The sequence below is a fragment of the Pongo abelii genome, chromosome 14, assembly GCF_028885655.2.
Source record: "Pongo abelii isolate AG06213 chromosome 14, NHGRI_mPonAbe1-v2.0_pri, whole genome shotgun sequence".
Lineage (NCBI taxonomy): Eukaryota > Metazoa > Chordata > Mammalia > Primates > Hominidae > Pongo > Pongo abelii.
The window spans coordinates 24810823-24837484 of record NC_071999.2 but is presented as its reverse complement, the minus strand read 5'-3'; the positions used below and the strand labels follow the sequence as shown (position 1 = coordinate 24837484).

Sequence of the window (26662 nt, the reverse complement as noted above, 5' to 3'; positions counted from 1 at the left end):
TTGGGTCCTGGTCACAGTTCCACCATGAGTGTGAGAGGCAAGTGCTGGGCCTCCATTTTCCAGCACAGAATGGGGAGAGGGATGTCTGTGTTCTTCAGTGGGTGGCTCAGGCCAGGTATTGTAGGAAGAGCCTCAAGGAAGAGAGGGCTGTGCTTGTGTGTGCAGGGCTGGTGGTGCCTCTGAGGCCGGGGTTGGCTCCCATGTCCATTCTTCCTCCTGCTGCTCCTCCAGGCCACCCCTCTTGGCTGGGGCCCAGGAGGAGAGGTGTCTGCAGAGGCCCTGCACTCTACACTGGGTCCCCTGCTCCACATTTTGAGAAGGAATTTAAATCTGGGACTCAGGCTGCACTGCCGTGATGGTGACTGTTGTCCTCATTGGACACCAGGGAGGTAGCTGTTCTTAGCATTTGTTGAGTGCCCCGTGTATGCACTAGGCTGTCCATGCATCGGCAGAGCCCAGGGTTTTCTTGATGGTTTGGCAGAGAGATGCTTAAACTCAGGGCACTAGGAATAGGATAGGCTGTCAGGTTTTCCAGATGGAGGCATTGGCTTGTAGATGAGTGCAGCTGGGCTGTGGAGCCATGAACTGAGGCAGCTGCTCCCAGGGTGAGGCTCTGCAGACCATCCCATCACTCCAGCTTGCCCCAGGCCTTTCCTCCACACCTACTCAGTGCCAGGCATCAGGCCATGACGGATGGGCAATGTGATGCCTTGTTATGCCCCTTTTATGTTTAGACACAACTGCCCAGCGTGCCTGTTCCAATCGAGGTCATAAGACTGACAGAACAGATTCTATGGCAGTAAGGCACCAAAGTGTAAACAGCACGTAAAACCATGCCAGGCAAGGGTTGAGTCACACACCCCTAAACAAGGAAGAAACTGTTCTGGCTGCTACAGGGCTTCTTTTTCTCTAACAGCTAAATAAGCACTATTAACAGTTGTAGCTCAGCGCCAGACTGACTGACTGGGCCCTAACCCCTTTTACACCAGCCATGATGACAGCTCTGACTGGACACGAGACTGATTTCAGTAACTCTCCTGGGAAGAGACCACCCACCACGGACGGGTTCTGGCCAGTTTACAGAGGCTGTACACCTGTGTGCCTTTGTGTCCTGAAAAGACCCTTTGAGGTATAGGGCCTAACTGTAATACATTTAAATATTAAGTCTCCACCCAATAGTGAACATGGGTCATGTGTTACATATTTGTTTGTTTGGTATGCATGCATCAGGACCACTCTCATGAATATTCACAGCTCCTCCTGTAACCTGTTGAAGGTTTCTATTCAGCCAACCTGTCCAGCATAAAGCTCTTGCCCCAACTCCTCCTTCCATGTACTAGGCCCTGGCCTTGGTAGGACATGCACTTCCCAGCCTGCAGGATGGCCATCTTGTGGGCTACAAACTTTTATAAGAAATCAAGTCTCTTACTGTGCCAGAAGCTCTTTAGTTTAATTAGGTCTTATATGAAGACTCAGTGATACGATTTACCCATATAATACACCCACACATGAAGCCCCTGAACGTAAAATAAAGTGGAGAAAAAGTTTCTACTTGTTTTCCAAATGTATAAATGTTGTGTGGTTGTTTGTTTTTTTTTTTTTAAGTTAACAGAGTGAATGAAGTGGTTCCTTTGTAGAGCAGCATTTCAGGTCTATATTAGCTTTTGTTACCGTTTTACTCCATAACCCTGTGATTAATTTCCCTTAATGTCTGTGTTTACTTGTCAGTCAACTCACAGTGCCTGAGGCAGAAGTAAAACCCACACTTGTCTTACCCTTGGCCTGGGTCATAGAGTGGCAGCTCTTTTATCTCGTGTTTGAGAGGTATCTCTGTGCTGGGGATTTTCAAACAGGTATTTGCATTGGGTTTTTAAACGTTCGCAATTTCTTTGCTATTCTCCTCTTGAGAGGTGGGGGTCTGTGCTTCCTTTCATGGGGCTGGACACTGGTGCTCACTTGTCACTGACAGTCGATGTGGAGGGGATGTGTAGAACTTACCAAGCTCCTTAGAAAAGGCCATGAGCCTCTGCCTGGTTCACTCCAGTCGCTCACCCGTGGAGCCCTTGGCCACCAAGTCAGGGCTCTGAATATCCTGAGACTGCCTGGCTGCTTGGAAGCCCAGGACACCAGGGAGATTCCTGTGGGTCCTCCAGCCAAGCCCAGTGACCTTGGCAGCCCTGTGAGTGATGTCACCTCCAAATGATGCCAGCCTCTTGCTATGGATTCAGCCCCAGCCAGTGAGCCTTTTCTGCAGTCCCTAGACATCAGCAAGTAGCAAGAAGCTATCTTTTCTCTGTCTTGCATGAATTCCTATCCCTGTGAAGCATAAACAAAATAAAATGGTTGTTTTCTACAAGTATTTTGGAATATTAGTTTAAAAAAAAAGTAAATTCACAATAAACACACCAGGAATAACACACTTGTAGCACATTCACAAGGTACAGAAGAAGGCACACTGAAATCTGGATTTCCACCTTTCACTGTTCTGCAGCCTGCCAGCTTCTGCCTCTGGAAGTAACAGCTGTTAAGTTTTTGCACATCTGTCCAGGTTTATTAGTTGAACAATCATATAGCACTGACACCGTGACTAAGCTTTCTAAGAGCTTTGTCTACTGATGTGAGAGACCCATTTAGTCTTCATTCCCTGTAAACACTCAGGTGGCAGCAGGAAGGAAAGCCTTTTGCTCATTTCAACTGTTCTTTATAAATATAAATAAATAAAAAAGTCTAAGCTGCTCTTTTAAAAGTTGCTTTTTAATGCTGTTCCTCCAATGAGATGGTTTTATTTTTTAATGTATTCTGTATTTGAAAAAAATTCTTTCCCAGTTTACATTGGAGATGTTAATCTGTTTTCCATTTTTTTCTTGTCTCACCACTGTCTTTCTATCCCATACATACATATATATATGCATATATATGTCTGTATATATATGTATGTGTATTCACATATGTGTATATTATGTGCAAACACATTATTCAGTTGTTCACGATCATAATCGCCATTTAGACAGGTAATATTACCTGTTCCTTCCCAGATCCTGTCAGTCACCTTCTCAATTAGGTAATCCCTGAAAAAAATGGCAGCATCTGTATTAATGCAGTTTTTATACCTCATCAATGCACCATTTGATTTAATAATTCTTAAAGCTTGTGATGAATCTGCAGTGATGGAAATTTGCACTGAACCATTTCATATCTTAATGGGTTTATCTGCTTTGTTTCTGTTTTCTTTTTTTTTTTTTGAGATGGAGTTTTGCTCTTGTTGCAATGGCGTGATCTTGGCTCACTGCAGCCTCCACCTCCCGGGTTTAGGTGATTTCTCCTGCCTCAGCCTCCCAAGTTGCTGGGGTTACAGGTGCCCGCCACCACACCTGGCTAATTTCTTGTATTTTTAGTAGAGACGGGGTTTTGCCATGTTGGCCAGGCTCGTCTCGAACTCCTGACCTCAGGTGATCCACCTGCCTCACCCTCCCAAAGTCCTGGGATTACAGATGTGAGCCACTGTGCCCAGCCTCTACTTTGTTTTAAACATGATAATGCTCTTACTTTTATTCTCTTAATTTTCAGTTGTTCCATGTTTTGCGAGGCTTGTCAGTTGACTTCCAAGTGCTAATTCTCAGGACCAGATAATAAGAATGGGTGTGACTTGGGTGTTGATTGATGAGCCAGAAGACATTTAATCCTGGAGTTTGAGGTTATCAGACATCTCCATTTAGAAAATCATTCTTTATATATTTTCAAACAACACATTGGTGAACATATAATGCTTCTTCTTTTTTATTCATCTCTGGGTGAATAGCCAGCCTTTCATGTATACATTCAGAGAAGTCTCTCAGTGAACTCAAAGACATTCAGAAATTAGTAAGTATGCAAGCTTAGTTGCATACAGAGAAAAACAGTAAATAATATAGAGAGCCGATAAAAGAAGATTTTAAACAATGACTATGAGTTATATTCTTAGAGGTAGACTTAAAAATTGGATTTATACTAAGGCATTTTAAACTTTAGTCTGGAACAAATTTAAAATTCCTGAATATACAAATTTCTGATGACTCAGGAATAGTAAAAATGGGTGGGAATTGTATTTCAAATAAAGGATGGAACCTCATTTTATTCTGAACATGTTAGTTTCGACCCTCTTCACCCTGAAATTTTCACTCTCAAATATATTTGGAAGGCAGATTTTTTTTTCCTCATTTAACATTGATTTCATACACAGAGAATAATACTGTGGCTCTGGGATTCAGATTTTGAAATGAAGCATGGACTCTGAGTGGACCCCTTGTCCTTGTGAAAGTCCTCTGGTCTAGATAGCTGCAGTTGGACCCCAGAGTATGGCACGTGTTCCTGTGTTCATTTGAGCATTGTGTGGTGACCTGTCGCTGAGGTCGTGTAATGATGTATATTCTGACTTCTATCCCAACTGCCACTGTGTTTGAACTGCCAGCTAGGAGACTCCTGGTAAAGATGGGAGGCAGCCTTTGCTGATGTGCTGAAGGTATGTTCATTTCCATCTTCTCACTGCAGTTTCTTCAGATGAGATGTATACTTAAAATGTCACCCTGATTTTTTTTTTTAATTCCCAAACTCCAGTTTTTCTACAGATTTATAAATTTGTTTTAGTTTTATGACTCAATTTGCATTTTTGATTCTGCCATCAAGCTTTTTGCCTTAAATATTTTTCTCTGTTTAGAAAAATGTACTGTTTCCCAGGCCAATTTTGTACATACCCTTTCATAGAATAGATCCAGAAAAAACACAACACTGCCTTCATTGTATCAGGAGATCTTGATACTAAATACAGAATGAGACATTCCATGAAAGGCAGATTACAGGCCAAAGTCTTCTGAATAGAGATGTGAAAATCTGAAATCAAATACTGGAACAGCTTAAATCTGGAGATTTTTAGAAAATAAACTAAGATTTTCTGATGGGAAACATAGCTTAGTTAAGAGGTGTTGAGGGATTGTTTTAGATTAAAGACATTTTCAAAAGGTAAATACAATCAAGTGGATATGAAAAGAAAATATAAAAAAATTAGAGGTTATAAAAAGTTTATGAAAATCTTACTTTGCAGTCAAAACTGGGGTTAGACTGATTTGTTTATAAGGCCTTATTAAAATTAACTATAATATAAAAATACACTAATAGCAAACTAAAATTTTGGTTTAAAAAATAAGCTTTTCTTAAGATATTGGCTCTCAATGAAATTACAAGAGTAATAATTTTTCATTCTGAAATCTATTGTTTTAAAACTTATCAGATTTATACCTCAGAAGTTCAACTTTTACTGTGTCTGTTTAATATACAGGGCCCACATCACTGCCTTGTTTCTTTTCCCCTGGAAAAGGTGGCATCTTTATACTTAGCTTGGATGGTAACTCTCCTTCAAATTTTCATCAACTCCCTTATCTTCTCCCCCTTGGTTCTAATTCTGCTGCTGTAATACTAAAATGGTTATTTTTAAAGGTCCAAAATATTGTTTGTCTCAGATGTAACATGATTTTCTGCTCTTGGCTTTTTGATACATCTCAATTGTTTCAGGTGCCCAGGAAACCGCCCATGCTGTTACTTAGAGCCAGCTATCCCCCGCTTCAGTTACTAGCTCTTCTGTTTACATTCATCTATAATATAATATTCACTCATGACTGAACACACACTGTGTCTCATTGAATTCGAGTAACCTTCTCATCAGGCGTGACTTCCAAGTTACTCAGTAGACTTCATTTAGACACTGCCCACTCTCAGGCAGGCCTTAGTTGAGCCTGCTCAGATAGTTGCTCAGATGAGTAGTCAGTGAGACAGTGAGGGTCACAGGTTTAATTCATTGAATCACTTAAGCACCAGCCCTGATGGCCCCATTTTCAGTTAACTACTCATGCAGGGTTGGTCAGTTGAAGGGAAGTTGATTCTTGGCACAGCCATCAGGTGGCAGTTGGCTTAGAATGTTCAGAGTTCTGAGCCACCTTGGGGGCCAAGCAGACCCCCTGGTCCCTTGGAGTAGTCACTGGTCATGGGGCTGCTCACCACCAGGCAGTGTGAAGCTGCTGGGGAGGATGTCCAGACATTTGAATTTGTTCATCAGAGAGGCTTTGTTTGCAGGAAAGTGCCATATTTTAGGTCAAGAATTGAAATCTAGAGACAGAAATTTTGTTTTAATGATTTGAGCTCTTCTCTGGATTTAGCTACCTCCAGGCATCCACCTTTCTGAAGATCCCTTGGGGCAGGAGGATTGAGAAAGGGAGTGAAAAGAGCTCCTGGTTCAGGGTCCAGGCCATGATTTAGAGGTCTCCAGGGACCTCTGTCCCCAGAAAACCATCTACATTCTTGTCCCAGATCCATCACTCTTGAGTGCTGTGACTCTGGTCAGGTCACTTCAAATCTCTCATTTCACTTCCCTGAGCTGTCAACTATCGGTGTCAGCCCCTGCCCTGCCCATCCCTCCAGGATGATGTGGGCATCACAGGAAATAACGAAAACTGTCCATGAGCTCTAAAGCATCAGGCCCATATGAAGAAGAAAGAAAATTTCATCCTCCCCAAGCACCTTCTCTATATTACCCACTACCAAGGGCCTAGCTTAATCTTTCAGACATGAAATGATTGAACACTTTATGGCACTCAGGAAGCACCCAGTTCCTTCAGGCTCTACCTCTGTTTAATTACTTTCAGCCTTATAACATAATGTGGCCCATTATAAACATTTCCATACTCAGAAGAGGGAACTGAGAAACAGAAGGGTCTATAGAACTTCTCAGTTTCATGTAGCTTCCAATAAGGACTTGAGCCTAGGCCTTTGTGCACCAGGCACTGTGGTCTTGGTCACTCCCATCTGCTACCTTTCTACATTGTCTCATCTCAGTACAGGGATTTGCCTACACAATTGGTCTGCACGGTTTTAAGTGCAACCCACAGTGCAAGTTCTTCCTAATACCCACCTCAGATTCAGCAGGCTTATCTGTGCAAATGGTGAACAGTGGCCAGTGGATCAAACATTGAACCCCAGTGGTCCCCAGCGTTTTTGACACCAGGGGCCAATTTCGTGGAGATAATTTTTCAGTGGATGGGGATAGGGTGGAAGATTCTTTCAGGATGATTCTAGTACATTTATTGTGCACTTTATTTCTATTATTATTACATTGTAATAATAAATGAAATAATTAGGCAACTCACCATAATGTAGAATCAGTGGGGGCCCTGAACTTGTTTTCCTGCAACTAGACAGTCCCATCTGGGGGTGATATGGCACAGTGACACATCATCAGGCATTAGATTCTCATAAAGCACATGCAGTCTAAATCCCTGGCCTGTGTAGGTCACAATAGGGTTTGCGTTCCTATGAGAATCTAATGCCATGGCTAATCTGGCAGGATGGGGAGCTCAGGTGGTGATGTGAGTGATGGGGAGTGGCTGTAAATACAGATGAAGATTTGCTCCCAGCCGGTTTCTCACCTCCTGCTGTGCGGCCCCATTCCTAACAGGCCGCAAACTATCAGTGGCCCAGGGGGTGGGGAACCCTGATTTAACCCATTTCCCATTTAGAAAATAAAAGTGCAGCTTACTGGCAGCACAGTGTTCTCAGGGAAAAACAAGAAATGGGTTAAACTATGAAAAGATGGTTACTCATTTGTCTCTGGTCTTCTGCAGCAAGATGTCAAGAGATGTCTTTATCTTAATACATTTCCCAGATTGTTGCCTCCAAGATGCGGCAGTGGATCCTGAGGGCTCAGAAGAAGCCACTGTCCATGGCAAATCCACGGTCCACCAGGGCAGTTTTAGAGAGAGAATGCCCAGGCTCTGGCGTCATCCTCGTGTGCACCCTGACAGGCAGCCATCTGAAGGTACTGTGGAAATTCACTCACTCACTCTTTCAAGCATAAGGATTCCAGATTCTTCAGTGTCCCATAGTTCAGGCAACTCTAAAATTACTACACTATATTCTTCTTTATTTAATGTGTGCAAATTTTAATGTATCAAGTCAATCACTAGTACTACAAATGCAGAAGTAAAGATGTATTTCCACTTCAAGTTTGGTTCACTTTTAATAGTAAAGAACACCTCAATGCAAGGTTTAGATATTTAACTGATTGTTAAATAGTAGCTAAAATCGAACTCTTCCTGAGATAGTGTTGCCACATTTTCAAACAAATGGACATGATGTGAAACTTGTAAATGAACATAAAAACTGAAGTGGTACAGAAAGTTTCCATATACCCTCCCCCCTCCGTATCTTTTTTTGTGATAACATCTTACATGAATGTGGTGCATTTGTTACAGTGGCTGAACCAGTAGTGATATCTTATATGAAAGTCTCGAGTTTGCATTAAGGCTCACTCTGTGTTCAGCCAAAATTATGATTTTGACAAACTCATAATGTCATTCATCACCCAGACAGAAGAGTTTCATATCCAAAACATGACTGGTGCTCTACCTCTTAATCCCTTGCTTCTTTTCTTGGGACCCCTGACTATTATACATCATTTATTTTACTGCCTCTCTAGATTTTCTTTCCCAAAATTCTATAGAATTGGAATCATAAAGTATGCAGCCACTTAGGACTAACTGATTTCTCTTAGCAATATACTTGCAAGATTTTTTATATCTTTCTGTAGCTTAATGGCCTACTAATTTTTATCAGCAAATCATATTCTGTAAAGTATGCAGCCACTTAGGACTAACTGATTTCTCTTAGCAATATACGTGCAAGATTTTTTATATCTTTTTGTAGCTTAATGGCCTACTAATTTTTATCAGTGAATTGTATTCTGTTGGGTCCAGGTAACAGTGTGGGTTGGTGCACTCACCGCCTAAAGAGCATCTCAGCTGCTTCCAGTTCAGGCAATTATGAATACAACTGCCCTCATTCTTGTGCAGATTTTGCAATGGGCATAATTTTAAAATGTAACTGGGTAAATGTTTAGAATTTTAATCAGTTGTTTATGTAATAAGACTATGTTTTCTTTTGTAAGAATTAGGTAGAATTCAGTAAAATCACCTGCGCATTTTTAAAAAGTTCTTATTCATTCAATTTCTATAATAAACATAAGCCTACTCAGATTATCTGAGTCTTCATTGGGTAGTTATGATAGTTTCTGCCTTTGAAGGAATTTGTCATTTTCATCTAAGCTGTCAAATTTGTGAGCATTGATTTATTCTAAGTATTCCTTTATTACCCTCTTAATTGTTTGGGATTAGCAGGAATGATTCCTCTTTTATTTATATTATTTGTAAATTGTATCTTCTATCTTTTCTTTGCAGTTAACCTGGCTGCAGGTTTATCATTTCTATTTGTTTTTCCTGTGAAGCAGCTTTTGGTTTTGTTTAGTTCTGTTTATTATTTCTATTACAATGATTTCTGCAAATATTGGTGGGTTTTGTTTTTTTTTTAATTTTTGTGTCTGATTTACATTACACTATACTTTTTTCTCTAGTTTCCTAAAATGGAAGGTAAGAAAACTGAATTAAGATTGTTTTTAGTTTCCTTTCTTTCTTTCTTTTTTTTTTTTTAATAATTGAGACAGAGTCTCACTCTGTCACCTAGGCTGCAGTGTAATAGCGTGATCTCAGCTCACTGCAACCTCTGCCTCCTGGGTTCAAGCAATTCTCCTGCCTCAACCTCCCAAGAAGCTGGGATTACAGGCGCCTGCCACCAGGGATTACAGGCACCCACCACCACACCTGGATAATTTTTGTATTTTTAGAAGAGATGGGGTTTCACCATGTTGGTTAGGCTGGTCTCGAACTCTTGACCTCAGATGATCCACCCGCCTCCCAAAGTGCTTGCATTACAGGCATGAGCCACTGTGCCTGGCCTGTTTTTACTTTTCTACACAGCATTGTGAATGGAACTAATGCCACTGAAGTTTGCATTTAATAATCAATATTATATATAGTGTATTGTTTTTTTTAACACAATAATGATTTAAAATCCAGTAATGTAGATGATACGTGCAGAAGGAGCATATGTAGATTCAGGGAAGTTAAACATTGTAACTTTTTTTAAAAGGAGAATATTTACCCGGCGTCTTTTTGTGAGAAGACCCTGTCCTGGAGTGATGCGTGCATTTGTGTGCTGCCTATGTGAACACTGACTGCCTACTTCACAGTGATGAGGGTGGCTTAGCCAGAGACCCAAGCCTGTGTTTCCCAAGGCTCTCCTGATGGTCTCCTTTGCTTTCCTTCACCACCAAGGAGGGTAGCCCAGTAGCAGTTCAGCCCGTGCTTTTACCCTACCTCCTTCACACATGTCAGCCCTGTGTCTTCCGCACAAGGCTGCCAGAGGTCCTTCAGCAGCTCCCGTGGCTGACAATAACTTTACGTTTCCTAGATTTCCAGGATGACCTGGCGGGGGAGTGGACCAGTGAGACTCCCTTAGAACAGGTTCCGACTGATCACTCTGTAAAGTCTTCTTTCTGTGTCTTGAGATGGGAATTTTATTTCTTTTGGTTTCTTTTTCTTTCATTTGAATTAAGATACGCAAATCTTACCGCGGACATTATAGATGAGTTACAGAATTTCTTGGTGGGCAAACATATGTGAGAGTCCCTTACCAACTTGGAACTTGTTCCAGATGGCACTCATAGATGACAGCTTCAGTGACAAACTGCATGGCAGAGAGCACTTTCCTCAGGAGAAACGTGTTCTTCTTGAAAATAGTGGTGACTTTGCACCCAAAATCATTTGGAAAATCTTAGCAAAACAGTTTTTCTTGTGCCTTTCCACAAGTGCCTTCTAGGCTTTATTTGGGGGCCATTGCCTCGAGCAACATGTTCCATCTGGTTTTCTAATGTCACCAAGTAAACAAAAGACCCATGCACACAGGACATAGCATGGTCTGATGCTCACAGTGTTTTCCTTTCTCTCTGCAGATGGACTCAGCGGTTCAGGCAGGAGGTACGTACTCTGGGATCATCCCTTTGCTAAGGGAAAATCTTAGTGTTGAGAAAGGTGACACTTTCCTCCCTGCTTTTGCTTGACAGCCACCCTGGTTTGAGCTTCCTGCTGGAAATGAGATTTGGGAAGTTTGGTGGAAAAAAAAAAAAAATGAAGAGTTTAATCAACAACTGTGGCCATCCACTCTAGTTCCCAGAGGCAGTGATGTCATTTAAATAGGCATAGGGGTGCATCAGGGTGGGGAGCTGTGGAAGAGACAGTCCATGTGGAGTGATTATGAATGTCTTTGGGAGTCTGCGTCCTTTTCTCTAGAAAGCATGTTCGTCTATGCAAAGCATGACCCAAGGATTGGTGTTCTAGAAACAAAATTCCATCCCCATTGCACACTTCACATCAGTCAACCCTTTCATCCTTCACCACAGCTGTACCTGAAGGTTAGTTTAATATCCCGAGTTCTCAGATTGGAGATGGTGGAGAGATGAATTTCCCAAGCTCTCAGTCTCCTGAACGGAAAAGGCAAATGTGAACTCAGGAATGGGTAAAAGGTTGACATGATGGGCTACTACTCTGCATTCATCAGACAGCCCTGCTGAAACTTGTCACCATACCAGGGAGTTCCAGCATCTGTGTGTGCATGTGGAAGTATGACAGCCTAGAGAGATCCCAGACACGGCCCGTTATCATAAGTTGTTGTCAGTGATGGTGTAAGGCAGGGTAGGAATACAGTGGACTTGGGGGTGGTCATTAATGTGAAACATTCATAGGGGAGTCACAGGCTTTTAGCTGCAATGGTGGGGTCATTTCTCAGTTCCTGTTCAAAAGTAGAGAATAATTAGGGACATGTCCTACTGTATTTAAAGTTATGATTGAAGCCAATGCAGAGGCTCGTGCCTGTAATCCCAGCACTTTGGGAGGTTGAGGCAGGAGGATCACTTGAGCCCAGGAGTTTAAGACCAGCCTAAGCAGCATGGTAAAACCACATCTCTACAAAAGATTATATATATATAAAATACAAAAATTATCCAGGCATGGTGACATGCTGCTGTAGTCCCAGTTTCTCAGGAGGCTGACGTGGGAGGCTTGCTTTGGCCTGGCAGGTTGAGGCTGCAGTGAGCCATGATTTTGCCACTGCACTCCATCTGGGTAACAGAGTGAGACCCTGTCACACACACACAAAAAAACAACAAAACAAAAATCACGATGACCACAAGCCTTAGAAGTACTCCAGCTTAGTAATACACACACCCAAGGGACAGCACCCAATGTGTGATCTCAAAAACAAGTTGGATGTTAGCCTGGTGCCCATCTTCCCTGCTCAAATCTCTAACAGCTGAGTTAGAGAGGGTCAGCACCCCCACATGCTCCCCCCATGACAGGATGTGTCAAAGCCAGTGTAAGTGTGAGCAGTATTGGACTCCACAGACACACACACACGGTGTATGGGAAAGAGAGAGTGGAAGGACACATAGCACATGCTAAATAGGGGTTATCTTTAAATGGGAGGAAAACTGAATATTTTCAAAATTGTTTCAAAGTTCAAGTTTCAAACTTGTTTCATTGTCCTAAAAAATGATTAGTGAATAAATAGAATACTTCGGTTAGACTTAAGTCTTCTTTGTAAAGAAAGGTTGCTTCTTATCAAGTAGAAAACCTCTAGGAGGGATGATACAACAGCAGCACAGGAGGATTCTGGGGAAGAAATGACCTTGGAAGGAATCAGGAAGGGAGGGTAAGTGAGCTCAGCTCAGATAAGGAGGCAGGAGCCCTGACAGGCTGCAAGGACATGCAGCCTGCCCTGGGTGGTGTGCCCTGTTCAAGATGGGCTATTTCACTTGATGAGGCCTGGAGCTAGAAAGCCTTTCCTCCCTGCTCCTCCCTTGCACCTGCTGATGGTCACTCTTTGTCCTCCTAGTTTCCACGGAGGATCCAGCGAAGGGACTTACCAAGGACGACAAGGAAAAGGAGGCGCCATGTAATGTGAAGGTCAGACCCCCGACCTTTGAGGAATACAGTTGCGTTCTTTGCTTTATCTCTCTGCATAAAGATATGAAATACGAGAATCTGACCGGATGTATCATAGGTGACTTACACAGTGTCTTTGGTGGGGAGAATTTCAAGGGAGAGTCTGTTATCCACTGAGGCTTGATATTGGACAACAGGAGAATATGACAGCACCAGCAACACACTGTGTGGCAGTGAGCTTTTTCCTTAGCAGATTAATTTAATCCTTGGAACCAAATTACTTACTTGCCAAGGAACATGGACTTAGAGGAAACATCCTACAAAACAAACTTGTGTCTTCAGCATGAGCCGGTTTGTCCTGTTCTTCTTTTGGGTTCCTTTGACTTGAGCGCTGTTTGCCATCTGGTTTTCTAATGTCACCAAGTTAGGAAAAGACCTGTACACAGAGGACACAGCATGGTCTGGTGCTCATAGCAATATGTTTTCTGTTATTACAGGCAGCCTCAGGAGTCCAGGACAATGGTATGTATGGGGGAATCCCTCCTGTGTGGATGAATAGTCCAGATGATGAGGAATATGGCACTGTCTCACTGGCTTTCCCATAGACAGGCAGCCGGAGTTGAGCTTCCTGTTGTGAATGAGGACTTAGGTTGTGATGGGAGAAATGGTTGTTCCAGATAAGAATCGATGGGCACATTCTACAGTCCCTGAGAGCAGCTGCATTCTTTGTATGTGGGGTGGGGTTGTGTGCACTGGACTGGTTGTGTGTGTGTGTGTGTGTGTGTGTGAATGCATGTAGTGTGATGCTGACTGTGCCTGGGTGTGTGTGTGGGTGTGTTTCCCTAGATATATGTCTCCCCCTTATTAGTGTCCACATTATTAATTAAAAATGCCATCACTCTTGCAGCCTGATGAGAGGCATAGGTAATTATTAGTGAAAATGTAAGCTTACGATGTGTGTAGTTTATTGCATGCAAAGGACACTGCAATTAATCCAAAGGAAATCCTGTCAACACCCAGGCACATGTTAATTGGGTACTAATAGAACAAAACTCTCTCAGGATCCCTATTAATTGATTTTTTTTTTCATTGGGAATCCCCTTCTAAACCTCATTTTTCAATAAATCTCACTTGGTAACAGACTCTCCTATTTCCTCCTGGTATTGAAGTGGTCATGACATCTCACTATTGCCACTTCCATTCTTCACAAGCCTTTTCTACAGCCGAGGTTCCATGATGTCTTCGTTGAACCCACTGTTGATAAAGGTTCTTGTTCGCCTCTGAAAGCCTGTGCAAAAACCGTGTCAAAGTGGTTGGTTTCAATCCGTAAGTATATAAAATGAGGCAAATTATGGTTTGAGTTTCTTGTGGAGTATGCACTTGGTGGAAACATATTGTATGTAATTTGAATTGGATTGCTCTGTAGGTGATGATATTTTTCCCACTTCTCAATACAGTGAGGATGCATGATTTTAAAATATCCCTTCTTTGCTCCAGAACCTATCTCCCTGTAACTGAATTCCCCTAGTCATCTTTAATTTCTAGGTCACAGTTTGTCTGTAGTACTGAGGGGGCCCTCTGCTGTGTGTGATTAAAGGGTACAAATCAGTGTTACCAACATTGAGGTTCTAAGAATTTATGGCCGGCTGCCCAGTGGGCTCTGGGGGGAGGGGTGTAGGGTGGAGGGGGAGGGAGAGGGGATTCTAAGAATTTATGGCCGGCTGCCCAGTGGGCTCTGAGAGAGAGAGAAGAGAGACAGAGAAGGAGAGGAGAGGACAGGAGAGGAGAGGAGAGAGAAGAAAGAGAGAGGGAGGAGAGAGAGAGGGAGAGGCACAGCCTTGGCTTGGGCCTGAAAAGGAGCATGATTTCAAGGGGCAGAAGGCAGGCATGAGGGCACCCAAGCCATGGGGGGAAGCCAAGTTTGCAAGGTCAGGAGAGTCAGTTCAACGTCATGTCCTGGGGTCCAGCCAGGATGTTCAGTTCAGGCCCCATCTGAGGGAGAGGGAACAGAGCTTGGACTTTGGCTGGTCTGAGCACTGCCTGGCAGTCTTCCTAGGCACTGAGGGAGAGGAACTTTTTTTTCTCCATGTCTTCTTCTTTCTATTGATGGCAATGACACCATTTAATTCTCTTGTATAATCCATAAGACATCAGGTTGAGAGTTTTTTTGAGATCATCTTGAAATCATCATTCCTGAAGTCTGTATTTTCTCACTCTTGGCTGGAGGAATCCTGGCCATGGCTGGTCACCATGAGCACAGGGGCTGTGTCCTACTCATTCCTTCTCATCTCAGACACCAGCCCTGGGCAGCTTATCTGGGCCGCAGTGATGTTATTATGTGTACAGCCCTGTGCTGAGATCTAGCACAAGCATGAAAAGTTTTTCTGCTCACCCTGTGCAGTATGTTGAGCCCCAAACTAATCCAGAGGCCTGTGTGGGTTCTCATCTAGGATGGGCTCCTGAGGACAGTGAGGTTTCCCCTTTGCTCCTGCTGCTCTGCTCCTGTCTGGGTAGTGGTTGCAGGGGCTGCTCTTTCTCTGTCACAAGGCTGCCCCTGCTGGGGAGCCCTCTGGACCAGGCTGCTGTCCTCCATGTGTTAGCATCCCCAGGCCTCACAGGGGCCTGCTTCTTGTGCATGTGCCTGGGAAGTACCCATCCTTGGATGACCAGATCAGAGCAGCAAGCTACTCTGCAAGGAAGCACCAGGGCAGGGGAGCGATATCTTTCTCATCTTCGGTCTTTAAACCTGTGCATTTCAGTGTGGACCTCAGTAGCATTTATGCCTATTTATATTTAAATTAATTTTGAGAAATAATATTAAAAATTCAGAACTTCCTCTGGAAAGCCATGCTTCGAGTTACCCCGTAGCCCAATGCTTAAACTGCAGAGAACATTGCCATCCTCCCAGAATGCTCTCTGGGCCAGCGGCCATGAGCCTGGCCTGGGTTCTGTTCACTGCACTCACCTAACTCAACATGTGTGCATCTATGTTGGAAACTCAGAGTTCTCAAGAGTGGAGCTGAGAGCCATAATGGGCCAGTGAAGGTGAATGGGTGAAGGGGGATTTTTTCAGGTTTTCTGTCTCATCTGAAGGCTCACAGCTGAGTCAGCAGAGCCCAGGGAGAGTCTGAGATCACAGAGGATAAAGCAGGGCACCTGCTGTCATCCACAGTGTGGCTGTGCATGTAACAGGAGTGCTGGGTGTCACTCTGAAGTCACCTTTCTCTGATGTTTGTGTGTCTGTAGGTAGCTCTGAGGACAGCTTTTCTGAAACCAGTTATAACAACTCTTCAAGTAGCGGAGACACTCCAGGTGGGGCCCGTGGCACAGGGTTTTTGGGGGCAGTTGGGTTACACCTGTGACTTTGGAGCCTCAGCTGGGAGCTGCGAAGTCAGTAAATATAAAAGGAAATAGGTGTAGAGGTGTGGTTTGTTCTTTCTGCATCTTAATGAGAAAGCAGTAGGAGTTTTGTTTCCATGCGCATCATGTGTACTCTGCTGGTCCCCATGATTCTTTCCCTGGTGTGCAAAGATGACCTTTTCCAGAAAGCCAGATCTCTCCTGCCTGTGCCACAGCAAACACCAGAGCCATGAATTTTGGGGGTGGGGGCGGGTAGCATCCTTTGTGAATGGAGAATAAGAGGTGAGTGTGCGGGTATGGTATTAAGTGCTGTGCGGGGAGTGGGGTGGGACACGGCCCCTCACAGATGCTCTGTGAACCTGGAGACAAAGTTCTTAATGCATGTGCCAGGAGGTGGGAGGGGTCCACCCTCTCCCTCTGCCCTCTCAGGACCTGCAGCAGCACCTTCCTGTCCAGCCTTCACCATGTGCTCCCGGTCACAGGGCACTCCCTTTGTCTCCTGAGGTAGAGAATCCTCCTCTGGGATTACTAAGTGTGCCCCCCCCATCCTGGAGACCTGAGGGGGAATCCCATGCTCGAGCATGGTTCTGGCCTCCACTTCTCACCCAATCCCAAATCCCTGGGCTAGGAATGGATCCTCAATTAGCTTTCATTTGAGAATTCAATGTCCAGCTGTCACCAAGGCCCTCCGTGGCTGGCAGGAATCCTAGGGTATGTGTGTGGAGGGACTTAATGTGTTGCTGCAGGCAGTGGCTCCTACCCTCCTTACAACCTGGTTCTTGGATCTGCTGGGCCCAGGATGGAGCCGCTGGGCAGCTGGCACAGGGGTCCCTTGTCATCACACCATCTTCTCTGGCCTGACAGGTTTGTCTTGCTCAACACACTGCAGTCAGGCCCAGCCTGTTCCCTGTTTCAGGCCTGCCAGGTGCCCTCCCATCCAGTCCTTTCACAGCTCAGGCAAACCCTGGCAGGGCCCCTTCATTCATGTGCTGACAACTGCGGCCTCACCTGTAGATTAAGGCAGTGGGACAAGGGGCTTTTCCTAGAGTCCCATTACAGCGTTTCTAAGCTTCCAGAAGCTTGTGGGATTCTTGTGAGGGTTGAGTATTTTCCAAGTCCCTAAGGTCATCCCAGGCATACAACAGTCACTTAGTCTGTGACATCGCTTGTTATCGCCTCCCAGAGACCCCAACTCAGCCCCAGGCCTGTGGCAGGTGCTGCCAACCTAGGGTGCAATCCATGGACTTACGGAGGGCCTGACAGTGCAGCCCAGCCCTTCCCTCCTATGTTCTTATGTCAGAGAGCAGTGGGATTGGTGGTCAACAGGGAGAAAGGCCATGGGATTCATCGGAAGAGCAGAAACAAGTCCTAAAGCAGGAGGAGGAGGGAGGGAATCGCATGCTGTACACAACGTCCTGTGGAGGGTAGCCACCTCTTGGAGGAACGAGATGACACGGCTTTCCCTGCCTGGGCACAGTTATGAAACGTGAGGGCTGGGAAAGTTTGTGGGAAGTCAGAGGCCCCTCCCTAGCTTCAGGGAGGAAGTGATCCGGGTTGCGGAGAAGGCTCTGGAGATCAGCACACCAGAGCCTGTGGGGTTCCACAGCCCCAGGACAGCAGGATCCTAGTGCCTTCTCCACTCTTAACTCTCCACTTTCCTTCCCATGGCTGCCCCATCACCGCTGCTGCTCTGGACACCCTGAAGCTTCCGGAGCAGGTATGGAAGAGTCCCACCATGCAGACGACCATCAGCATGTAATTGATCTCCTTCCTCCTGTCTCTCACTCTCTGACTAATGAGCTCCTCCTCTAGCTCTGGTCCCCTCTCTCTTCCCGTCTTATCTTCAGCCCCCTGAAGGACCTGGTCTCATCGTGGCAGTCGATGTCCTGGGTCTTCAGTGTCTCTAAAGTCCCTCTGCAGCCCTCCTGCCCACTGTCTCGGCATTGCCCTGATTCCTGGCCCCTAGGCTGCAGCGTTGAATTCTGTTGAGCAACCTGCAGGATCCAGGCAGGGAGCTGGGCTGAGATCAAAAGAGTTTGTCCCTATCCTGCTGGAGAGGTTCCCAGTGACATCTGGGTCTGCTCTGGGCAACTCCCCACCCACCCCCCCCAAAAAAAGCAGGGCTTTTGCTGCCCTGGGGTCTGTGGACATGTGCAGTTGTTTTCTTCCTTCCAGATGCCAACAAGTCCTCTCCCGGCACCTGCAGAAAAAGCAATAGAGACAAAGCCTGAACAGCAGAAGAAATGTGAGTGTGCAGAGGCAGCATGACCAGGGGAAGGCAGACAAGAGCCTGTGTTCCCATGGCTGCCCTCACTCTCTTGTTGTCCCATCAGGAAACCCAGCGAGTTCAATGAGGATGAGGATGCTGAAGAGCCTGATGATCTGACCTGTTGTGACCTTTGTTTGTGTGTGTGTGTGTGTTTTGGTTTTTGTTTGTTTGTTTGTTTGTTTTTTGAGATGGAGTCTCGCTCTGTCACCCAGGCTGGAATGCAGTGGCGTGATCTTGGCTCACTGCAAGCTCTGCCTCCCCCATTCACGCCATTCTCCTGCCTCAGCCTCCCGAGTAGCTGGGACTACATGCGCCTGCCACCACGCCCAGCTAATTTTTTGTATTTTTAGTAGAGACGGGGTTTCACCATGTTAGCCAGGATGGTCTCAATCTCCTGACCTTGTGGTCCACCCGCCTCGGCCTCCCAAAGTGCTGAGATTACAGGTGTGAGCCACTGCGCCTGGCTGTGACCTTTGTTTTTTGTGCTAGAAATCCCCACAGGCAAATAAAGGATGCCCTGAGAACATTCTCCAAGGAACAGACACCCTCTTCATAGCAGCTCCTGAGCCTACAGGCAAGTGAAGGATGCCCTGGGCCTGCTGGGCTTAGCCCTCCACAGGCTGCTTTAATGAAGGAAAGGTTGAGGTGCTGCTTAGGCTACCATGTGCAGGATTCCAAGGGCCATGCCCTGTGTTCTTGTCTGCAGTGCCACCTAAGTTCATTTGAGGGGACCCAGCCCTACCCTCCCAGCCCCCAGAAGCAACAGGGAGCATCACTAGTTCATCATGAGGAGACACTGGGGTTGACCATGAATCCCCATTTCATGCTTCCTGGGAAAGGTGTGAGAGAGAGGGAGGCACCCCCGGGCTTCTTGCCACACAAGCAGCCTACCCAGCCCAGCATGGTACACCTGTGGGCACTCAGGTCTTGGCATCAAGTAGGCGAAAGGCCAGAATCCAGGATCCGCTGGCAGGTGCCCAGTCCCAGGGACCCCTCAGCCTCCTTGGAGACCTGGGGGCCTGGGGTGGCCTCATGGCCCCATTTCTCAAGATGAAGTTGGAGGCTTCTCTGTGTAGAGAGCACGGGCTCAGGTATGGACAGTTTTGTGTCTGTGTCAGATGCCAACAAAACAAATCCCTGAAGACAAGTCAGGACCATGCTCACTTGGGAGGAGTTGAGGGGCAGGATTCAGAGAGCCACTGTTTTAAATGTATTTTCCAATTTGAAATTAACACATACATATGAATGTGTGTTTGTGTGTATAATATATATATATACACCCTGTAATATATATATACACACGCACGCACATATATATACATCCTGTGTTTTACTCTTTAAAACATAGTGTCTTCTGTAATCATTTTATGTTGGAATGTATTAGGTGAGAAATGTATGTTTTACCAAAGCATAATGATTTTTAAAATTAAAATGCATAGACAAGGTTGGTGGGGATGTTGGAAAGATCAAGTCTCATTAGGCAATAACAATGACATGCTCTAGGAAGCTGCACACATTTAATGTGCAGCTCTTCTGTCTGGATGGCATGGAGGGTCCGGGTAGAGGGGTAGGTCCCCATCTCGCCCTGTGTCAACAAACCTGCTGCTCCTCCCAGGGCCCAGGGCCGTGGGACTCTGCCTGTTGATCCTTGAGCTTCCCAGTCCCTTTACATCTGTTTCAGTATCCATGGTCCAGCCCCCTGAAGGTGCCGTTGTATGTGCCTGGGTTCAGTGCCTCCTGCAGAACATTTATAGACACTCTCTGTGCCAGTCAACCCTGTCAGCAGAGAGCAGCACACAGGCCCCAGTGCCCTGTGGATGGACTCTGGGGAGGCCAGGGGCCCAAGGCCACCTTCCAGGGCCTGAGGAGCCCTCTGAGACCTGCACACCCACCCGAGGGAGTCCCTCCTCCCTCCTCCTTTCCCCCCCCCCCCCCCCCCCGCTGCCCCAGTGACTCTAGAAACTCTGTCTGTGTTGCAGATTTTTTGAACGTCTGGAAGGGTCAGGACACAAGACCTTACCCTGGCCCAGTGACCATCTGGATTGTGAGAGTTTTGAGGATAGTGCTACTCTCTCTAGACTTCCTTATTCCTTTAATTTTTTAAAAAAATTCTTACTTTAACTGGTTTTTTGTTTGTTTTTTGTTTTGTTTTTTGGGGGTTTTTTTTGAGATAGAGTCTCACTCTGTCGCCAGGCTGGAGTGCACTGGCACAATCTCAGCTCACTGCAATTTCTGCCTCCTGGGTTCAAGCAATTCTCCTGCCTTAGCCTTCTGAGTAGCTGGGACTACAGGTGTGCACCACCATGCCCAGCTATTTTTGTATTTTTAGTAGAGAAGGGGTTTCACCATGTTCACCAGGATGGTCTCAATCTCTTGAACTCGTGATCTACCCACTTCAGACTCCCAACGTGCTAGGATTACAGGCATGAGCCACCGTGCACTTCCCTAACCTGTTTTTTTTAAGATACAAGCTGTCGTTGTGTCATCATAGCTTACATTTTATTGCTTAAGTAATTTTTTAGTTGTTTTATTAGTTTTTTTGGTCCTTGTCCACTCATTTTGGAGTTTTTGTAATTTTGATTGATGTTCTTTTATGCTTTGTATCATTTTTTTAATGACTTTTACCTTAGTTTTTAACAAATCCATGGTAAAGTTATATTAAGACATAGAATTTTTACTTTTTTAGTAGTTTATATTCTGTACGTATTTTCACATATATATGTGTTAATGGCCAGGTGCGGTGGCTCACACCTGTAATCCCAGCACTTGGGGAGGCTGAGGCAGGAGAATCACTTGAGCCCAGGATTTGGAGACCAGCCTAGACAACATAGTGAGATATTGGGAAAAGGGCTTGTGGGGTGCCTGCATAAACTGGCCATAAAAATATGGGACAATAAGTTGTGGAAAGCCACAAGAGGCCTCTGAGGAGGAAAGCCTCCTAATTGCCATTATGTTCCCATGTTCAGAGCAAGACGTGCTCTCTTATCTATAAACACTGTACTCAAGGAGAGAGACACTTCTTTGAAGCATTGGAATGTGGCCAGATATGCTGGCTCCTAGTTAGGCCCGCTCCCCACAGCTGCTCTCTGATAAGTTAAAGAATAAATCAGTAATTAAAGAATAAATCAGTAATTTCTTTATGCTGCTTCAGCACAAGAAAATTTACCTAAACCGCCACTGCTATAGATTAGGTGTATGACACACTGCCACCCTTTCACCATTTCACCCCGAACATCTGCTTCTTAGATCTAAGTGATTGTACTCAATAAATAGTGTGGAGACCAGAGCTTGGCACCTTTTGCAGCCTCCATTTTGCAGCTGGCCCCCTGGCTCTTACCTTTATGAACTCTTAACCTGTGTCTTCTCATTCCCTTGTTGCCACCGGACTTGGGGTACCCTGTGGGTGGTGTTGAGGCTGGTCCCCACCATTCTGGCGCCCAGTCATGGGGCCTGAAAGAATCTGGTGAAGAAATGCTCGAGCGTGTGAAACGAAGGATCGACGGACAAAGGACTCCCGAGGACGAAAAAGTTTTAAGCTCTGCAGGTAAGTGGGGTGCTCGGAGAAAGCTAGGGACACAAATGGGACAAACTGAAAGTAAGTACGCAACATATTTGAGCTTGCTGTGGCAGCTCTTGAAGCGTGGTGGAGTAAAAGTTGATACGGAAAATCTTATGGATTAGTTTCATGCTGTGGAACAGTTTTGTCCTTGGTTCCCTAAACAGGGAACTTTGGAATTAAAAGATTGGGAAAGAGTTGGAAAGGACTTCTAAAAAGCACACAGAGAGGGAAACAAAATTCCTTTGCCTGTTTGGTCAGTTTGGTCTTTGATGCGTGCAGAAATGGTGTCAGACAGATGATGAGGCTGAGTCAGAGGAGGAGAGAGAGAAGTTTGATGATCAGGACTCTGAATCGCCTCTACCAAGTACTAGCCAAAAGGAGAGTCCAGAGGTGATTTCTGCCAATCTCCCCAGTTTCCCTAAACCTACTCAGAAAATTGTTCAGCCCATGGCTCCTTCAGAGGAATGTCCGGAATGGCCACCTCCTCCTCAGCCCAGTGAGTGCTGGGGGAGGGAGCCCGACACTAGTCTCACCGAGACTCGGCTTGCCGCGCTCATTATTGCCTGACCCACAGTTCGTTATGGAGAGGTGGCAATTCAGGATCGCCCTGCTGTTCATTATTATGGTAAAGGAGCAATTGAGGCTCGTCCTGCGGTTCATTATGGAGAAAGGAGCATACAGGCTTCCATTTGTCAGGTACAAGAAAGTGGGGACTTAGAGGCTTGGCAGTTTCCGGTGATTATAATAACCGCCTTGGCAGGCTTGGGGGCATGCTCAGGCTCACTGGGAACCTTTTCCTTTTAAAATATTAAAAGATCTAAAACAAGCAATAGGGCAGTGTGGACCTAACTCACCTTATGTTCAGACCTTATTACAGGCTGTGACTTATGACAAATGTCAGTGCCCCTGTGATTGGGAGACGTTAGCTCGATCTACTTTATCTCCTTCTCAATTTTTACAATTTAAGACTTGGTAGACAGATGAGGCCACTAATCAGGCACGTAGAAATGCTAGATCTCAGCCTCTTGTTAACGTTACCTCTGATCAATTGCTTGGAATAGGACAAGCCTGGGGTACAATAGAACAACAGATAGTGATGAATGATGAAGCCACTGCACAGCTCAGGTCAGTGTGTATGAGGGCCTGGGAGAAGATTCAAGATCCTGGTGTTACATATCCCTCCTTTAATTCAGTTAGACAGGGCCCTAAGGAACCTTATCTGGACTTCATTGCCTGCCTGCAAGATGCAGTTCAAAAGGCTATCTCAGACACACATGCCCGAGAGACAGTTGTCCAACTGTTGGCCTTTGAGAATGCTAATTCTGAGTGCCAGGCGGCCATTAGACCTATTAAAGGAAAAGCACCAGAAGACAAGGTACTAAATGAACATATTAAAGCCTGTGATGGCATTGGAGGACATGTATACAAAGCTAATCTCCTAGCCCAGGCAATGGCAAGTTTAAAAGTTGGAAATAACACACAGAAGTTCTCAGGGTCCTGTTACAATTGTGGACAAATGGGACATACTAAAAAGCAATGTAAGAAGGGTCAGAACAACAAAAACACATCAGGAAAAAGCAGAGGGCCAGGCATATGCTCACGATGTAAAAAAGGAAAACATTGGGCAAGTCAGTGTCATTCAAAGTTTGATAAAGATGGACAGCCGTTTTTGGGAAATGGATAGAGGGGCCAGCCCTGGGCCTGATCCAAAATGGTGTGTATCTAACCCAGCCAGCCAATCCAGCCCAACCTATCCCATTGCAGACTTATCACACTTGTCCTCCGCCACCTCAGGGAGCACAGCGGTAGACTTGTGCTGTACAGAAGCGGTGTCCATACTCCCTGGAAAGCCTCCTTGTAAGGTCCCCCTGGGGGTGTACGGGCCACTACTAGATAGCACAGTGGGACTATTATTAGGAAGATCCAGTCTAAATTTAAAGGGTGTGCAGATTCACATAGGAGTTGTGGACTCTGAGTATCAGGGAGAAATTCAGCTTGTTCTTTCTTTCACTGCACGTCGGAGTGCTAATCCAGGAGACCCAATAGCTCAATTATCACTTTTGCTATACATTAAATTGGGAACCAGCACATCATTTCCCTTAATCAATGGCCTAAGCAGTGGCCTAAACAAAAGGCCTCTATAGGATTAGTGGGAGTTGGCACAGCTTCGGAAGTGTATCAGGGTTCTTCTGTTCTTCAGTGCTTTTGCCCAGATGAGCAGGAGGGTACAATTCAACCCATTATCACCCCTATTTCTGTCAATTTGTGGGGAGGAGATTTGTTGCAACAATGGGGTACTGAGATTTCTATCCCAATGCCTCTGTATAGTCCAGAGAGTCAGAAGATAATGGTTAAAATGGGCTATATGCCTGGTAAAGGGTTAGGAAGACAGGAAAATGTCACATCAGAACCTATACAAGTTACTGGAAAAGCAGAAAAGGATTAAGTTATTTGTGGGAGTGGTCACTGTTAAGCCGCCAGATCCAATTCCTTTAAAATGGATGACCCAGCGCCCTGTCTGGGTCAAACAGTGGCTGCTCCCTAAGGAAAAGTTGGGGGTGCTTCATGAAATAGTTAAAGAACTACTAGAAAAAGGACATGTTTCACCCACTTTCTCTCCTTGGAATTCCCCAGTATTTGTAATTAAGAAAAAGTACGTTAGATGGTGCATGCTGACCAACTTGCGAGTGGTCAATGCTGTAATTCAACCGATGGGAGCCTTACAACCCGTGCTCCCATCCCCCACCACGATACCTAAAGACTGGCCACTTGTTATTATAGATTTAAAAGACTGCTTTTTTACAATTCCTTTAGCATAGGCAGATTTCAAAAAATTTGCCTTTACCATCCCTGCCGTTAATAACAAAGAACCTGCAGCTAGATATCATTGGAAAGTTTTGCCCCAGGGTATATTAAACAGTCCCACAATTTGTCAGACTTTTGTAGGCAGAGCTATCCAGCCTGTTAGCGATCAATTTCCAGACTGTTACATCATCCATTATATGGATGACATACTGTGTGCAGCAAAAAATAAAGACCAACTTATTCAATGTTATTCATCTTTGCAAAAGGCAATTACAAACGCTGGATTGCTTATAGCACCTGACAAAATTCAAACAACCACTCCTTTTCAGGATTTGGGAATGCAAGTACAGGATAGAGCCATTAAGCCTCAGAAGGTTCAAATTAGAAAAGATTCTTTAAAAACCTTAAATGATTTTCAAAAATTGTTAGGAGATATTAATTGGATTCGGCCCACCTTAGGAATTCCTACTTATGCTATGTCTAATCTCTTCTCAATATTGAGGGGAGATTCCAACTTACACAGTAAAAGAGAACTAACACCTGAGGCCATGAAAGAGTTAAGAGTAATTGAATAAAAAATTCAGCAAGCCCAGGTCAGTAGGATTGACCCAGACTTGCCTTTACAATTCATTGTGTTCCCTACTTCACACACCCCAGTGGGGGTTATTGTTCAAAATGATGATTTAGTTGAATGGTCCTTTTTGCCACATAATACCATAAAAGCACTTACAGTATATTTAGATCAGATGGCAATTTTAATTGGACAGGTTCGTATGCAAATTGTTAAACTTTGTGGCACTGAGCCCAATAGGATTATAGTTCCAATGAACAAAAATCAAGTTAAGCAGTCATTTATTAACTCAGTTACATGGCAAGTTAATTTAGCAGAATTTGTGGAATGTATTGATAATCATTATCCTAAAAATAAAATTTTCCAGTTCTTAAAATTAACTACATGGGTTGTTCCAAAAATTACTCGTGATACCCCTTTGGAAGGAGCCGTGACTGTTTTTACTGATGGCTCTAGTACTGGGAAAGTGGCGTATGTGGGACCTTGTGATAAAGTTATCCACGCTAACTTTTCCTCAGCCCAAAGAGCTGAATTACAGTTGGTGATAACAGTATTAGAAGATTTTAATCAGCCAGTTAATATTGTTTTAGATTAAGCTTATATTGTGCAAGCTACTCAGCATATTGAAACTGCCTTAATTAAATATATTTATTGATGAACAGCTTTATCAATTGTTCAACTCTTTACAAACAGCTGTGCATACTTGGGATTTTCCTTTCTATGTAACTCATATCTGAGCACTTACCAATCTTCCAGGACCCTTGACTGAGGCTAATGAGCAAGCTGACTTGTTGGTTTCCCTCGTACTTACTGATGCCCAAAGTTTCCACTCATTAACACACCTTAATGCAGTAGGACTTAAAAACAAATATCAAATTACATGGAAACAGGCCAAGGACATTGTACAACATTGTCCTCAGTGCCAGGTACTGCAACTACTGCATCAAGGAACTGGTGTTAACCCTCTAGGGTTGGCAACTAACATGATCTGGCAAATGGATGTCACTCACATTCCTGCATTTGGCAAACTTTCTCATGTCCATGTGACTATAGATACATATTCTCATTTTATATGGACTACTTGCCAAATCGGCAAAACTGCAGCACATATAAAAAGACACTTGCTTTCCTGTTTTGCTGTGATAATAATTCCACAAAAATTAAAAACAGACAATGGACCAGGCTACTGTAGTAGATCTTTCCAAACATTTTTAAAACAGTGGAGCATTGAACACAGTACGAGT

General features: G+C 44.7%; 1 protein-coding gene and 1 long non-coding RNA gene across 2 annotated transcripts in view; one reads left to right on the top strand and one right to left on the bottom strand.

Moving 5' to 3' along the window:
* Positions 1 to 26662, top strand: part of LOC129047416 (POTE ankyrin domain family member A-like) — a 117824-nt gene that overhangs the window by 51694 nt on the left and 39468 nt on the right. Inside the window, exons 15-23 of the mRNA XM_063714854.1 lie at positions 1729 to 1853; positions 4448 to 4498; positions 7688 to 7840; positions 10868 to 10892; positions 12805 to 12875; positions 13352 to 14180; positions 16101 to 17931; positions 18390 to 18459; positions 18548 to 22027. The gene's annotated coding sequence lies outside the window, so the exon portion shown is untranslated. The remainder of the gene's footprint in view (positions 1 to 1728; positions 1854 to 4447; positions 4499 to 7687; positions 7841 to 10867; positions 10893 to 12804; positions 12876 to 13351; positions 14181 to 16100; positions 17932 to 18389; positions 18460 to 18547; positions 22028 to 26662) is intronic.
* Positions 1429 to 5961, bottom strand: LOC129049452 (uncharacterized). The gene is made up of 3 exons (XR_008512532.2): positions 5661 to 5961; positions 3547 to 3682; positions 1429 to 2316 (listed from the first exon to the last, which is right to left on the bottom strand). It is a non-coding gene; the product is annotated as an uncharacterized LOC129049452 (long non-coding RNA).